The 13,302-nt window shown below is 44.2% G+C and overlaps 1 long non-coding RNA gene across 1 annotated transcript; it reads left to right on the forward strand.

Moving 5' to 3' along the window:
• The first annotated feature begins 4,745 nt into the window (after nucleotides 1-4,745).
• On the forward strand, nucleotides 4,746-7,571 carry LOC132419719 (uncharacterized). Its single transcript, XR_009518229.1, has 3 exons — nucleotides 4,746-4,929; nucleotides 6,129-6,227; nucleotides 7,173-7,571. It is a non-coding gene; the product is annotated as an uncharacterized lncRNA (long non-coding RNA).
• The last annotated feature ends 5,731 nt before the right edge of the window (nucleotides 7,572-13,302 follow it).

Below are 13,302 nucleotides of genomic sequence, written 5' to 3' on the forward strand. Positions count from 1 at the left end.
GGCATGAGTGAAATGTGGGGTTTAGGATGGTTGGAGGGCAGGGGGCAGGGGCCTCCAGGAGGAGGGGTGATAAGAGATGCTTCTGGGGAGGGAAGCCAGGCCCTGCCAGGCAGGGTGTTTTTATCAACCCAGTTGTTATTTTTCTGTAGCTACAAGATTGGGTCCTGCTTCTCTTTTTGTTCTTATTTTTAGACTTAATGCTATAGCATAATCATGTTTCACATTATTATAAACTATTTTTTTAACTCAGTTTTTTGGGGGTTTTGTTTGTTTAGTATTCAGAGAGTTGTGCAACCACAATCAATTTTATTTTCTAGTTTTATTTTTCGGCCGTGCTGTGCGGCATGCGGGATCTTAGTTCCCCGACCAGGGACTGAACCCGTGCCCCCTGCAGTGGGAGCATGGAGTCTTAACCACTGGACAGCCAGGGAAGTCCCTATTATAAACTATTTTAATGGATACATAATATTTCCCCAATGGATGAGGCATCATTTACCTAATTTTTTTTTTTTAAAGAAAGCTTGTTTTTCTTTGCTTCACATTCCACTCCCTTTGTAGCTCTCCAAGGTCTCCAGATAATGACAAATTGGAAAATTCTAAGCAGGATAAATGTGCTAATGTTTTTTTTACTCCAAATCAGAATTTGAACCATCAGCCAGAACCCACCACCTGCATGACTCCTGGCAGCAGCTGTTTAGAGTCCCTTCCAGAAGTGAAATCAACATAGCTTTCATTCCCTCCTCTCAACAGCCCACTCCCACATCCAAAGAAAGATCAACTCACAGAATCTGTTTCTAGGTAGCACCGAGTCCCACCTTCCTCCCACCCCTGGGCTCTGAGCATTCCCACCTCCCTTCCCCTCCTCTGACGAAATCAAAGATTGAAATCAGTTGACAAAACATCAACCTTTTATTAAAGCAAAAGCTTTAGAAGAAAACAAAAATCTCAGGCAAAAATAATGTACAAGGGACTTCCCTGGTGGCTCAGTGGTTGGGAGTCCACCTTCCAATGCAGGGGACGCAGGTTTGATCCCCGGTGGGGGAACTAGATCCCACATGCATGCCGCAATTAAGAGTTCTCATGCCACAAATAAGGAGCCCGCCTGCCGCAACTAAGACCTGGTGCAACGAAAAATAAATAAATTAAATTTTTTTTAAATGTGTACACCTTAAAAAAAAAATAATGTATGAAAAAACTCACTCCTTCATCTCTCTTAACCCCAAAGATGCCACAAGCACTCATTCATACATTTATTCATTCATTTATTCAACAATTGCTTGTTTATTGTTTGGCTGCCCTCTGAGTATAGAGGTTGAAACCTATGTGGCCACTGCCGTGCAGACCTTACAGTTAAAGAAGAGTCTGACGTTCAACAAATAAATATCAAGAAGCATTTTATGACCTACAGTGGTAGGTGCTATGAAGGAAAACATATGTGAAGGAAAAAGCATGGCAAGTTTTAGGAAATGGAAGGAGGCAATGTGGCCAGAGCATGGTGAGAGGGTGGGGGAAGGTGGTTAGATGAACAAAAGAGATTTTCTCCTTTTTTCCTCTTTCTCCCTAACCACAACTATAGAATGTCTTACGCGAGATGGAGCGTTTCTACCCATTTGGAAACCAGCGGGCTTGTCTTCAGACAGGGTGGGCTTGGCATTGGGGTAGCGAAACAAGACATGTAGTCTTCAATTCATTCCATTTCTTATTTCCTTTGGTTTTCGAGGCCCTGAGGGTCAGTAACCTGGTTATGAAGGCAGCCCTCAGGACAGTTAAAATACTAACACCACACATGAATGAAGTTCTGTTTATGTACCTGCCATTTATGTACAGCTCATTGGTTTTCCTTCTGTTGATTGTTCTTAAAAGGTATCTTAAGATAGAATATTTTCATGAGCCCAGATGTTAATATTAATGCTATATCCAACAGCCACAGATTCTCAGAGAAGTAAGCTTGCCTTTAGACTGTATCATTGATTTACTCTGCCCAACCGAATCAGTTGGAACACGTTGGGTTACAAGTGATAGAAAACCCAACTCAAGTTGGCTTAAGCAAAAAGGGAATTTATTGGCTTATGTTACTGGAGAGTCCTGGCGTAGGGCTAAGTGTCAGGCACAACTTAATGCAGGGGCCAACCGATATTATTAGTACTCAGCACAGCTCTGTTCTTCCAGTGTGTTGATTTTGTTCTCAGACAGTATCTCCCCTCGGGGTCAGAAGGCGGCCACTGCAGCTCATCTTGAAAGCCCACCACGAAAAGGGAGCTGAAGACCATCAGGGCCCAACCTGGGAGCTCGGAGCCGGGAGGGAGGCCCACCCAAAACACAAAGGCTCAGGGTAGGGGAGGCATGGGCCCCACAGAAAGAAACAAAATACTGGAATTTTTTTAATAGGAGAAAGGTAAATAGATCTAAGAGTCTCACCCCCCAAAAAATCACTATCAAAAACCTAACTTTTGATAGAACCCATTTATGCTATTTGGTAGAAGAAAATCTCACAGAATAGCAGAGCTGGAAAGCAAACAAAGGAGTCATCTGGTTTGATCCTCTTTCTTTTGGCAGGATCAAATCCAGATCTTTCCAGGCGGATGAAAATGTGTAAATGTTTCCAATGAAAGAACCAAGTCTTGAGCCTGGGCATCTCATGATTCTCAACTCTAACACCACCCCCTCTTATCCCTTCTTCTCTCCATGCCTTCAACAGATGAAGAAGTGGATTCTATTCTCATTTTCTCCAGTATAAATTCTGCTCTTTACTGCTTCTAAGGCTTCAAATTCCACCATAACATGTCAGATTCACATCATTTTATCATTATGTCATCCGGCTTCCTTCCTATTTTTTTCTTTCATCTTAATTCAGGTTTTGTATCTGGAAAGCATTCCTGAATTTTATAGAGAGGATAAAGCGGATGCCACGTAAAATGTATTTTTTGCAGTAAATATTTTTCAGAAATGTGATTTTGCTCTCCTACCTTGTATAAGTTCCTAAACCTCTCTGAGCCTCCGTTTCCATATCTATAAAATGGGGATAATAATAATAATAAGCTTCATAGGGTTTTTTTGGTGAGGATTAAAGCACTTAGAAGTCTGTATCTGGCATTTAGTAACTGTTCAGCAAATGTTAGCTGCTGCTACTATCATTATATCATTATCATTATTTTATAGAGTCTTATCCTCTTTGGGTATTTCATCCTTGTACAACCAGGCTTTTCTTCAGATCTGTCTCCTCATTCCCCACAGAACAAAAATCCAAACTGGACGCTCACTGTGTCTTGACCCTCTCTCCGGCCCAGCTTGACTTTAAGTTGCCATTTGATTTGGTGTTCCGTTCGATCTCAAAACTGGGAAGAGTTCAGTGGGCCAGGGACCTAAGTATATGGAGAGAAAGCAGGGATCCTTGCACCTGGATTCTCCACACAGAGCCCTGGTCTTGGTGCATAAACAGCTCTCCTCTCCTGCCAAAACTGTGAGCCTCTCCTTGGACCCCAACCCTGGGCCTCAGCCAGCAGCTCCTACAACACCTCTGTGCCACCAGGGGCCTGAGGCTCAAGGAAGCCGCCCTTGCACGAAAACTGCCTTCCTGCCTTTGCTCCAGATCTGCCTGCTGTGCCTCCAGGGGCTGCTGGCTGGACATTTGCTGTTTCGACAGTATATACTATCCCCCTCACCGCCCCCGACTCTCCCAAGCCTCCAACATAGTCTGCTTCTAAGCCTCAGGCCCCAGCCCCGGGGTCTCCCCTCCTTCCCTCCAACTTTCACCCCTTCAAACTAGAAGACGTTCATGATGTCCAGGATCTGCTCTACTCCTCCCATGAGGTTTTGCTACTTTCTCAGGAATCTGAGTTACCGCTTTCTTTCATTCTGTACCACTTACTCTCAATCAGACAGAAAGTCCTTGAAGTTTTCTGACATTTGCTTGGCACCCTTACCCAGCTTCTAGCATGAATGCAGACTTCCCCCATTTTTATGGCTCTTCTAGAACTTAATTTAGAGTTGTAAAGAAGGACCATGTTACCCTAAAGACTGAGTGTCCCATTTTTTTTCTTGTTCAACCTTTCTTCAGTGAAGAATTTCAACTTTGAAACACAACTTCTTTTCCTGTTTGTAGTTGTGAGAGAGGGTAATATTGAACTTTTTTTTTTTTTTTTTTTTTGCAAAATGTTCAAATTGGAGCCTCAGTCAAATCCTGCTCTGACCACACCCAGGGGAAATGGAGAAGCTGTAATGAACAGAACTGTCCCAGGGAAAAGAACCCAGGAGGATGAAATGGGAATGGTTTCTCCTGGGTGATGCAGGGTCCGAGCAAGTCAGGGCTTCTGAAGGAGGCTGCCTTCAAGGGCTCTGACTTGCCTGCCCTGTGGGCCAAAGCCTGCTTTAGCCGCAAGTTTACTAGGCAGAGACAGAAAAGGAAATTCATCAACAGAGATAATGTCATGTGTATGGCCACTGCCAAGAAGGAGAGCCAGAATCTCTCTCTGGTCGGGCTTCTCCTCGGCCTTTCCTTGTCACAAGGGTGGAGCCCAGCCAGGTGAACCAACCTGACCACCGCCCTGTGTGTGAGCCCGTGGCTGGCTTGTGGAAGCATGTCCTTGCAAGCATGTCCTCCTATGGTTCCTCCTCAGCCTGAATGAGGACGCCCACTGTCATCAAGCCAGGTTTGCAGGCAAAGCTCCTGTCCCATGCAGACACACAACTTGGGAGGGTGGAGGGTGTGGGAAGTGACTCTTTCCAAACATTTCCATCTTATTTTCTCCTATGATGCCCATCCAGGCAACCTGCATCGCATATGTTCTTTGAGGTCAAGAGGCTGGCAGGAAAAGGTTCTACGGGGGCTGCAGGAGGAGGATGGAACCACAGAGCATCACTTAGGGCTCATCACTCTGGCTTAGACTCAAGGCTGACTAGGACTGCTGACCATACCTTGCTTACTGTCAGGTAGGCAATGGAGGGGAGGAATGTTGGCTGAGGACTGTTTTTTTGTTTGGCCGCACCACACAGCATGTGGGATTTTAGTTCCCCGACCAGGGATCGAACCCATGCCCCCTGCAGTGGAAGTGCAGAGTCTTAACCGCCGGACTGCCAGGGAAGTCCCAGCTGAGGACTTTTGATGTGCGGGAAACTTCCAAAGGACGAGGTTGAAGCCAACTAGCTGGGTGGCGCCAGGTGATTTTCTGTCACTCTCCCAGTCACAGTCTCAAGAGTAAAATGGGGACTGGCCAAGACAATTTCTACAGCCCTTTATGGCTCTGACATTCTGAGATAGTACAGTGAAAATAAACTCAGCCAATTACCTACAAGTCTCTGTTCTCAGAGGAAGTGGGGAAAGCTGGAACCTTTGGAAGTCCTCTTTCTCCTGCTAGGGCCATAGCACAGTGCCTGGAAGTGATATAAATCTCTTCTCCCATCTGTGGGGGCCCTGATGGAGTGAGCACCTTGCTTACGGTGCTAGGCATGGCCGTAAGGCTTGACATCGGCATGGAGTCCTGGGTGCCCGTTGCCTTGTACTGACAGGAAAGCCGAGGCTTACTTCAATTCGGGGACCATTCCTCACCTGCCACTATGTGTGAGGTACCATACGGAGGGCACTGAGAAGTAGAAAACACGTTCTCCACCCTCAAGGAGGTTTCTAGCTAATCTGAGCTTCTTTAGTTACTCAACACTCCTCCTTTTCCTTGTTTACTTCCAGGTCTTTGCCTATGATGTGCCCTCAGCCTAAAACACTCTCTCTTTATCCCTCTGTTGCTAGGCCTGCTGTCTGTAGCAATGCAGGTTGCATACTGCATAGCTCTAGATCTATGTATGCAGATGTAAATGGTGCCTTCAGAAATGTGCAGTGCATAGCCTGTACAACTGTACAGCATGGCTTTGACTGCCTTCTCCACCCCGTTTCTCCTATCTGGGGGTAGCTCATTGTCATCTCAGTTTTCAGCTTAGTCATTATGTTTCCTTCTTTCTTTCTGTCCTTCCTCCTTTCCTCTTTCCCTCCATCCCCTTCTCCCTGTCTCTCGTAATTACTGAGCATCTACTATATGTCAGGACCTGTGCTAGGAGCTGGGTATATAGTTGTAACAAAACAGATAGGGTCCCTATTAAGCTTACATTCTTGTGAAGTAGTTATATTTTTCTTCCTCCAGGAAGTCTTCCCTGACTGCACCCATGATTGCCTCGGGTGCCTACTGACTGATGAATGGCTCTGACTTGGGAACCTTTTGCTCTAGAACACAGTGCCTCTGGTATGGAGAGAATCTGAGAGGGACAAGTGGGGTTGAAGAGACTAACCTGAAGCCCTAAACCTAACTGGGCTGGAGCTCCATCCCTTCCAGATTCCTGTCCTTGGGAGCACCCTGGGGCATCCGTGAAGCTCAATAGTGAAGCAGCAATTAATATGAGGCCAAGAGCATGGCTCTTCCCTGCCAGGGAGGCCACAAAGTTCCAGAACATCTCAGGGAGGAATGAAGCACCACTCAGGCCTGCCTCCCGGGGCTGCAAAACAATCCTTAATGAATCTTCTGCAGGGGAGGGTGAAATCACCTGCAAGGAGGCAGCTCAGCCTCAGGTGTTCTCCAGGAGGCTTAAAATAGCGGGGCTCCCTCCACAAACACCTTCCAACACTGTTTAGGGTGGTGAATGCAAGGAAACTAATGAATCTGAGCTTAGTGAATTAATTGTTGATGAAATAATGTGAAAAGTGTGCTTACTGTTCATCAGTCTCTACAGAAATTAATTAGCCCTGCTTGGCAGCAAGCAGGATCAAATTTTCAACTTAATTCATGAATTTGGCCAAACTGTCTATGGGAAGCCTTGCATGGAGGACCTTCCATGGCTGCTCCGTGTCCAGACAGGCCTTGCCTTTCATAGAAGACATGATTGCTTTAAGAGAGTCCCAACAAGAGGAGAGAGTAGTGGAGGAGGAAAGAGGTCTGATTGTGAAGCTCCAAGCAGACCCACGCCTCTCCAGGCCTCCTGTCTCAGCCCTCCCCGGTGAGTCCTTCACCTGAGGAAGGTCTGTTAGCTGAATTGAGGGGTGACGATTCAGAGCAACAGGGTTAACCGTCAGGCACGGTCTGACTTCACATTTAATTATTCTGTGCTCTGTGTGCCAACTCAAATTGCAGGATGATATGAAAGAAAAATAAATCTAATGAGAAATGTATTTTTTTTGGACTATTTTTAAACAGGGAGCAGAGAACTTCGCGGGCCTGGCGAGACCAATCTGAGGAACTGGCTGGCACGAGGCATGAATGAGCGCCTGGATGCCCGGTACTTGGGCACAGAACTGCTGGCTATTGAGTGTTCGGTCAGCTTTTGTCACCACGGGAGTCAGGCTCTCTCACTGCAGCCACTGCGAACAGGAATCCCCACCAGGCTTTCCCCACTGAGCAGCAGAATCTGATGTAAACCTCTAAGCAGAGTGACTTGAGTGTCACCAGTCTCTGAAACATTTCCGAGAGAGAAGCGAGTGATTGAGCATCTATGTGTGTACATGCTTCTTTCTGTTGCTAAAACACCAGTTTTCTCATGGAAAAGCCTGTGAACCACTGAGTTAAAACAGGAGCAGACGGTGCTTTGTGACCACCTAGAGGGGTGGGATAGGGAGGGTGGGAGGGAGGCTCAAGCGGGAGGAGATATGGGGATATATGTATGCATAGAGCTGACTCACTTTGCTATACAGCAGAGACTAACACAACATTGTAAAGCAATTATACTCCAATAAAGATGTTAAAAAAAAAAACAGGAGCAGAGGGTAAGAGGATGTGTTCCGATCTAACTGAACACTTCTGGCCAGTCTCAGGAGTCAGGAGAGGACAAGAGCCCCCAGGGTCATTTCTACTACTTATACTTACTCAGTAATTCAAGCAATAACTAAGCAGGACTATTCTAGGCCTTGGGGATACAGCAGGGAACCAGGTAGTCAACGCCATGCTCCCATGAAGCTTATTTTCTATTATGAGCACAGACACAAGCTATCAGCATCTGGTTTCTGATTCTGCTAAAACTTAGACTTGTTAACATTTTATGATGGACCACTTTACTGAACTCCAAGTTCTATATTAGTTTCTGTTTTTAAAACAAAATGCACATTGCCTAGTAGACACGTACATTGTCACCTCCCTTGCATGCATGGCTGTTTAAATTCATACCTGTACTAATGCCCTCAAATTTAGTCCAAAAAGGTTGTGATCTTCTAAAGACTGCCAGAATCAGCAACCATTTTAGGACACAGTAAGCCAGGGGAGGAAGTCTGTTTGCCCGTGACATTGGCTGTTTGGAGGTGACCTTGGGTCCCTGAGAGGCACACCCTTGTAGGTTTATCAGGCCGCATGGAAGGACTCACTCGTGCACCAGATCCGCCACTATGGTCAGGAAGAGCATCTTAGAGGGAGAATGTTGGAGCCCGAGCAAGCGCCTACCTCCTCCCTGTAGGCATTTGCAGCTGCAACCCTTCCCTTTAGGAATTTGTGATGTTCTTACCAGCTCACTCCGTGACCTCAGGCTGTGTCTGCCCTTTGTTTACCTCTGTTCTCAAACTGCCAGATATATAATTCCATGATTCCCTCAGGTTGCTTCTTGGGAGAAGGTAGATTGCATAAACAAAGGTGTGTGTGGGGACAGCTCTAGCCCGAGAGCTAGGCAAAGCAGTCGGATGTGCTGGAAAACCAAGGCATGGTCTTCCTTCAGCCCAGCTCCCCTGCTAAACTGACAGTCACCGTTCCATAACAAATGTCCTTTGCTTTCTTCTCCTCAAGTCACCTGAACCACTATTCCTCCATCTTCTCAGACTGAATGCCTTTCAGGCCCTGCTCACACGCTAGCCCAGCTCTTGAGGGCTGCCCGGATGGTGTCCTCTGGAAGTAATTTCTTCCTCTTTTCTGGCCTCTCACGGCTCCTGAAATGCAGCCATTTGTGTATTATCTTGCCTGCACATTTCAAAGTCCTCAAAGGAAGACCCTGTGCATTCTTAACCAAATTGTCCCCTACAGTCTTCACACTGAAGAGGGACTCAGTATGTGTTTGTTTCTGTGTCTATTCCACCCTGGGAACATTTGAGGACAAATTACTGTTTACAGAAAATGGTGAGATTTAATGAAAGAGGTCTTAATGTTAAGTCCAATTGTGCTGAACATCCAAAATTTTTTCTTTGCTGAAAGCAAATAAGAAGAGTGATCCTCCTTGGCGTCCTACCGCCCAGAAATGTGACTTAGTAAGATCTCTCAATCTTCCCTCTCTTCCATTCTTTCTGCAGTTTATATACTACTCTGCCATAGATAACACAGACAAGGGGGTTGGCATTGAGAGCCAGAAGACCAGGGTTCAAATCCCAGCTGTGCCTCTTACTAGCTGAGGGATCCTGCACAAGCCATTGAATCCGCCTGAGCTTCATTTTGCTCCGCTGTGAACTGGAAATAATAATATCTGTGTTGCCTACCTCCAGTGTGGATGTGAAAGTTAAATGAGATGGTATAGGTGCCAGTGCTTTAAAATGGTTTACCCCAGTGCGTTCACCGTGTGAAAATCACCAAGCCGCACAGATAGAACATGTGTGTATCTATCATACTCCAGTAAAAGTTCTTTATAAGGTAACACTTTGTACAGACATTTCCAATTGCTTATATACTGTGTACTGAGGAAAAAGATGAAAGAAGGATTTAAAGTTGGCTGTAAGTCACTAACAGTCTTGAATTGATGTTGAGTTTGTAAGGGAACTAGCCATTTCGGTTCACTGAGACAACTTCACATTTTGTTAAGTCATTACGTCATAATTCTCAGTGTTTCCGTTTTACCATAGTCAAATACAATAGAACCATCTTTTGGCAGTCTGGAGACTTGCATTTGAAGTAAAATTTAGGAGCTCTCTATGGAAAAATATATGATATAGAGAAGGATGAGTTCTCTCATTCATGTACATTTTATCTTTAAAATAATAACTGGGATATAAGGACTATTATAATTGCTTGGTTTTTTGTTTGCTTGTTTGTTTGTTTGCTTACCACTTTATACTCAGTGCCTTGAAGAGTGTCCCCATTTACTTAAGAACTAAGGAGTTCGTGGGACACAGGACTTCTGGTGCTAAAACCAAGAACGTCCAGGACAAACTGAGATGGTTGGTCACCCTACTGGCACATGGAAGATGCTCAGATGTTGGTGGAAGGAAAGAAGACAGGCAAGAAATTCAGGAAGAGTGCAGCATTATTGGTGAGCATCGCTGCCTTCCAGGAAATTCAGGAATAAATTTTGGTACCACAAAACTCTCCTTTCCTTTAAGTTTTCTAAAAAGGTACCGTATGCGTGCATATTGTAAATGTTTTAACATTCATATTTAAAAGCCACTGTTCTGCACTTTAAACACCATTATGGGATAAAACGGCCTTCTACAAAATGGTTAATGTTTGGAATTGCATTGCTCAGACCACAGGCAGATGTAAAGATGTGGAAGCTACAACTTTAGACACTATTGTCCTCATTCTTTCCTCCTGACTGCAGGATTTCATTCTAAAAAAGAACCATGGAAATGTTATTGTAGTCTTTATCACTGGACAATTAAATTCAAAATGCAGGATTAAGAGTGGGTGTTGTTTTCCTGGCCAAAGGCTTATAGGGCTGGAAGAGACCTCAGCAATCCCTCCAACCCCTTCTATTACCAATGGGAAAAGTCAGGCCAGAAAAAAGTTGGCAGCAGAGCCAGTTGAGGATGATCTTCCTGATTTCCTGTGCATCCCACTTCCCCACGTTGCCTTTTCCTTTTACTTTGCTGCTCTTGGCCTCCTTGTCTTCATCTTATGGCATTTTTAATCAAATTATAAAATGAGATTTGACGATTTCCTGTGCTTCCAGGACATGTGCACCTACCTCCAGTCTAAACCTGGTTGCTCTTATCTGACTCTGCCTCCCAAAGATTTCCAAAAAATTAGATACTGTATAGGTCAAATGAGGGTGACTAAGAATAATCAATATAAAAGCATTTTAGCCACTAATCTCCAATGAGCAGATATGGCATTATGTATTCTAATTTGGGGGTAAACACTGAAGAATGAGACCCTACACACTGGCTGTCCTCTGACCCTGTGACTTTGACATGACTGTGGAAAGAGAAGCAAATTGAAGTGAAGTGAATATACAGGACAAGGGATGAGAACAGAGCAGAGAAGCCTGTGCTTTGTATAAGAGACCAGAAAGGTTAACACAGCAAACCTTAACTAGTCTCATCAAGATAAAAAGATAGTAAATGCAAAATAACGACATGAGTGATGAAACAGAGGACACCACTATATGGACTGAATGTCTGTGGCCCTTAAAAGTCCTATGTTGAAGCCCTAAACCCTAATGTATTGGTATTTGGAGGTAGGACGTTTAGGAGGTAATTAGGTTTAGATGAAGTCATGAGGGTGAGACCCCTCGATGGGATTAGTTTTCTTAATAAGAAGAGGAAGAGATACCCCAGAGCTCACTTTCTCTCTGCCATGTAAGGGCTCAACAAGAAGGCAGCTGTCTGCAAGCCAGAAAGAGGGCCCTCACCAGAAGCCAAATCCTGCCAGACCTTCAACCTCCAGAAGTCCAAATCTCAGTCTTCAGACTCCAGAACTGTGAGAAAATTAATTCCTCTTGTTTAAGCCACCCAGTCTATGGTATTTTGTTATGACAGCCCAAGCAGGCTAAAGCAACTACATTCACAACTCTCCTAACAGCCTGGCCTCTCAGCTCCTTAATCACTTGTTTCCTGTAATGTTGACCTCCATCCTACCTAAACCATGTACTCCCTGGACCAGGGACTCTCAACCTTGACTGCATATCAGACTCACCCAGGAAGCCTGGACTTCACCATAGCCCATTAGAATTAGAATATTTCTCAAGTTGGGACCTGTTATTTAAAAGTTCCCTGGGTGATTCCAATGTGCAGCCACAATCAAAATCCACTGAACTAAATACATTCAAGCACATTCAAATCAATAAAAAGAAAACCTCAGAAAATGGGGAAAGCATAAAAACAAGCAATTTACAGAAGAAATATAAATGGTTAATAAATATGTGGGGAAATGGTTAACTTGCTAATGATCAGGGAAATGTAAACATTTTTTTAAAAGATTGCTCTTGGGACTTCCCTGGTGGCAAAGTGGTTAAGAATCCACCTGCCAATGCAGGAGACACGGGTTCAATCCCTGGTCCCGGAAGATCCCACATGCCGCGGAGCAACTAAGCCTGTGCACCACGACTACAGAAGCCTGAGTACTCTAGGGCCTGGGTGCCGCAACTACTGAGCCCACATGCTGCAACTACTGAAGCCTGTGCACCTACAGCCCATGCTTTGCAACAAGAAAAGCCACCGCAATGAGAAGCCTGTGCACTGCAACGAAGAGTAGCACCCGCTCGCCACAACAAGATAAAGCCCACATGCCACAACGAAGACCCAACACAGCCAAAAAAAATTTTTTTAAGTTTTTTAAAAAATTAAAAGATTGCTTTTTTGGCAAAAATCACAAAGACTGATAATATCCAACATTAGTAAAAGTGAAGGGCATATTCTCAGAAAATCTTCTAACATATCCTTACATCCAGAAATTTCATTTCTGGTTATCTCTCCTATGAAAACAACCACATAAGTACATAAGTATCTACACAAGCGTACATAAAGCCAGTCTTTATGGTGCTATCTGTAATAGTGTAGAAATCCAACAATTATAGAATAGTTCAATAGTTGGAGTACATCCTTACACGAAAAATTGTTCAGCTACCAAAAGAATGGGGTAGAAGGATAAGTATTGACATGGAAGGATATGAATCTATACACACATACATGTTATCAATCATATGGGGGAAATAAAGCAAATTTCAGAATAATATGTCTGGTATAATCTCACACTTGTTAAAAAAATTATCACTACACATAGAGATACATGTACATTTATACATACATAGAAGACTGTCTTAAAGACCTTTCAACAGTAACTACCCTTAGGGGATTGGAAAGGAGTAAGGGGACTTTTGCGTTTTACTTTATATTTGCGGCTATTTTTACAATAAACGCGTATGAACTATTTTTGTAATATAAATAGTCTGATATGAGCTCAAATGGAAGCTTTATAATGAAAAGTTTCCTGTGCCAGAAGGTAGCGGCCATTTCAGGGCCATGTCTTTATCATCACTTACACTTAAAAATCTTTCAGGGAATCCCACAGCTAGGGGAAAGGGGCTGGGTTTTCAAGTTCTTTTTTAGAATTATTCTCCTCAGTTTTAGGAAAGGCTGCTATGCCAGTGATTCATTGCTGGTACAGAAATACACAACCTGGCTATTTTGCGATCGATGTCTCAGTT

Source organism: Delphinus delphis, chromosome 2 (assembly GCF_949987515.2).
Source record: "Delphinus delphis chromosome 2, mDelDel1.2, whole genome shotgun sequence".
NCBI classification, from domain to species: Eukaryota; Metazoa; Chordata; class Mammalia; order Artiodactyla; family Delphinidae; genus Delphinus; species Delphinus delphis.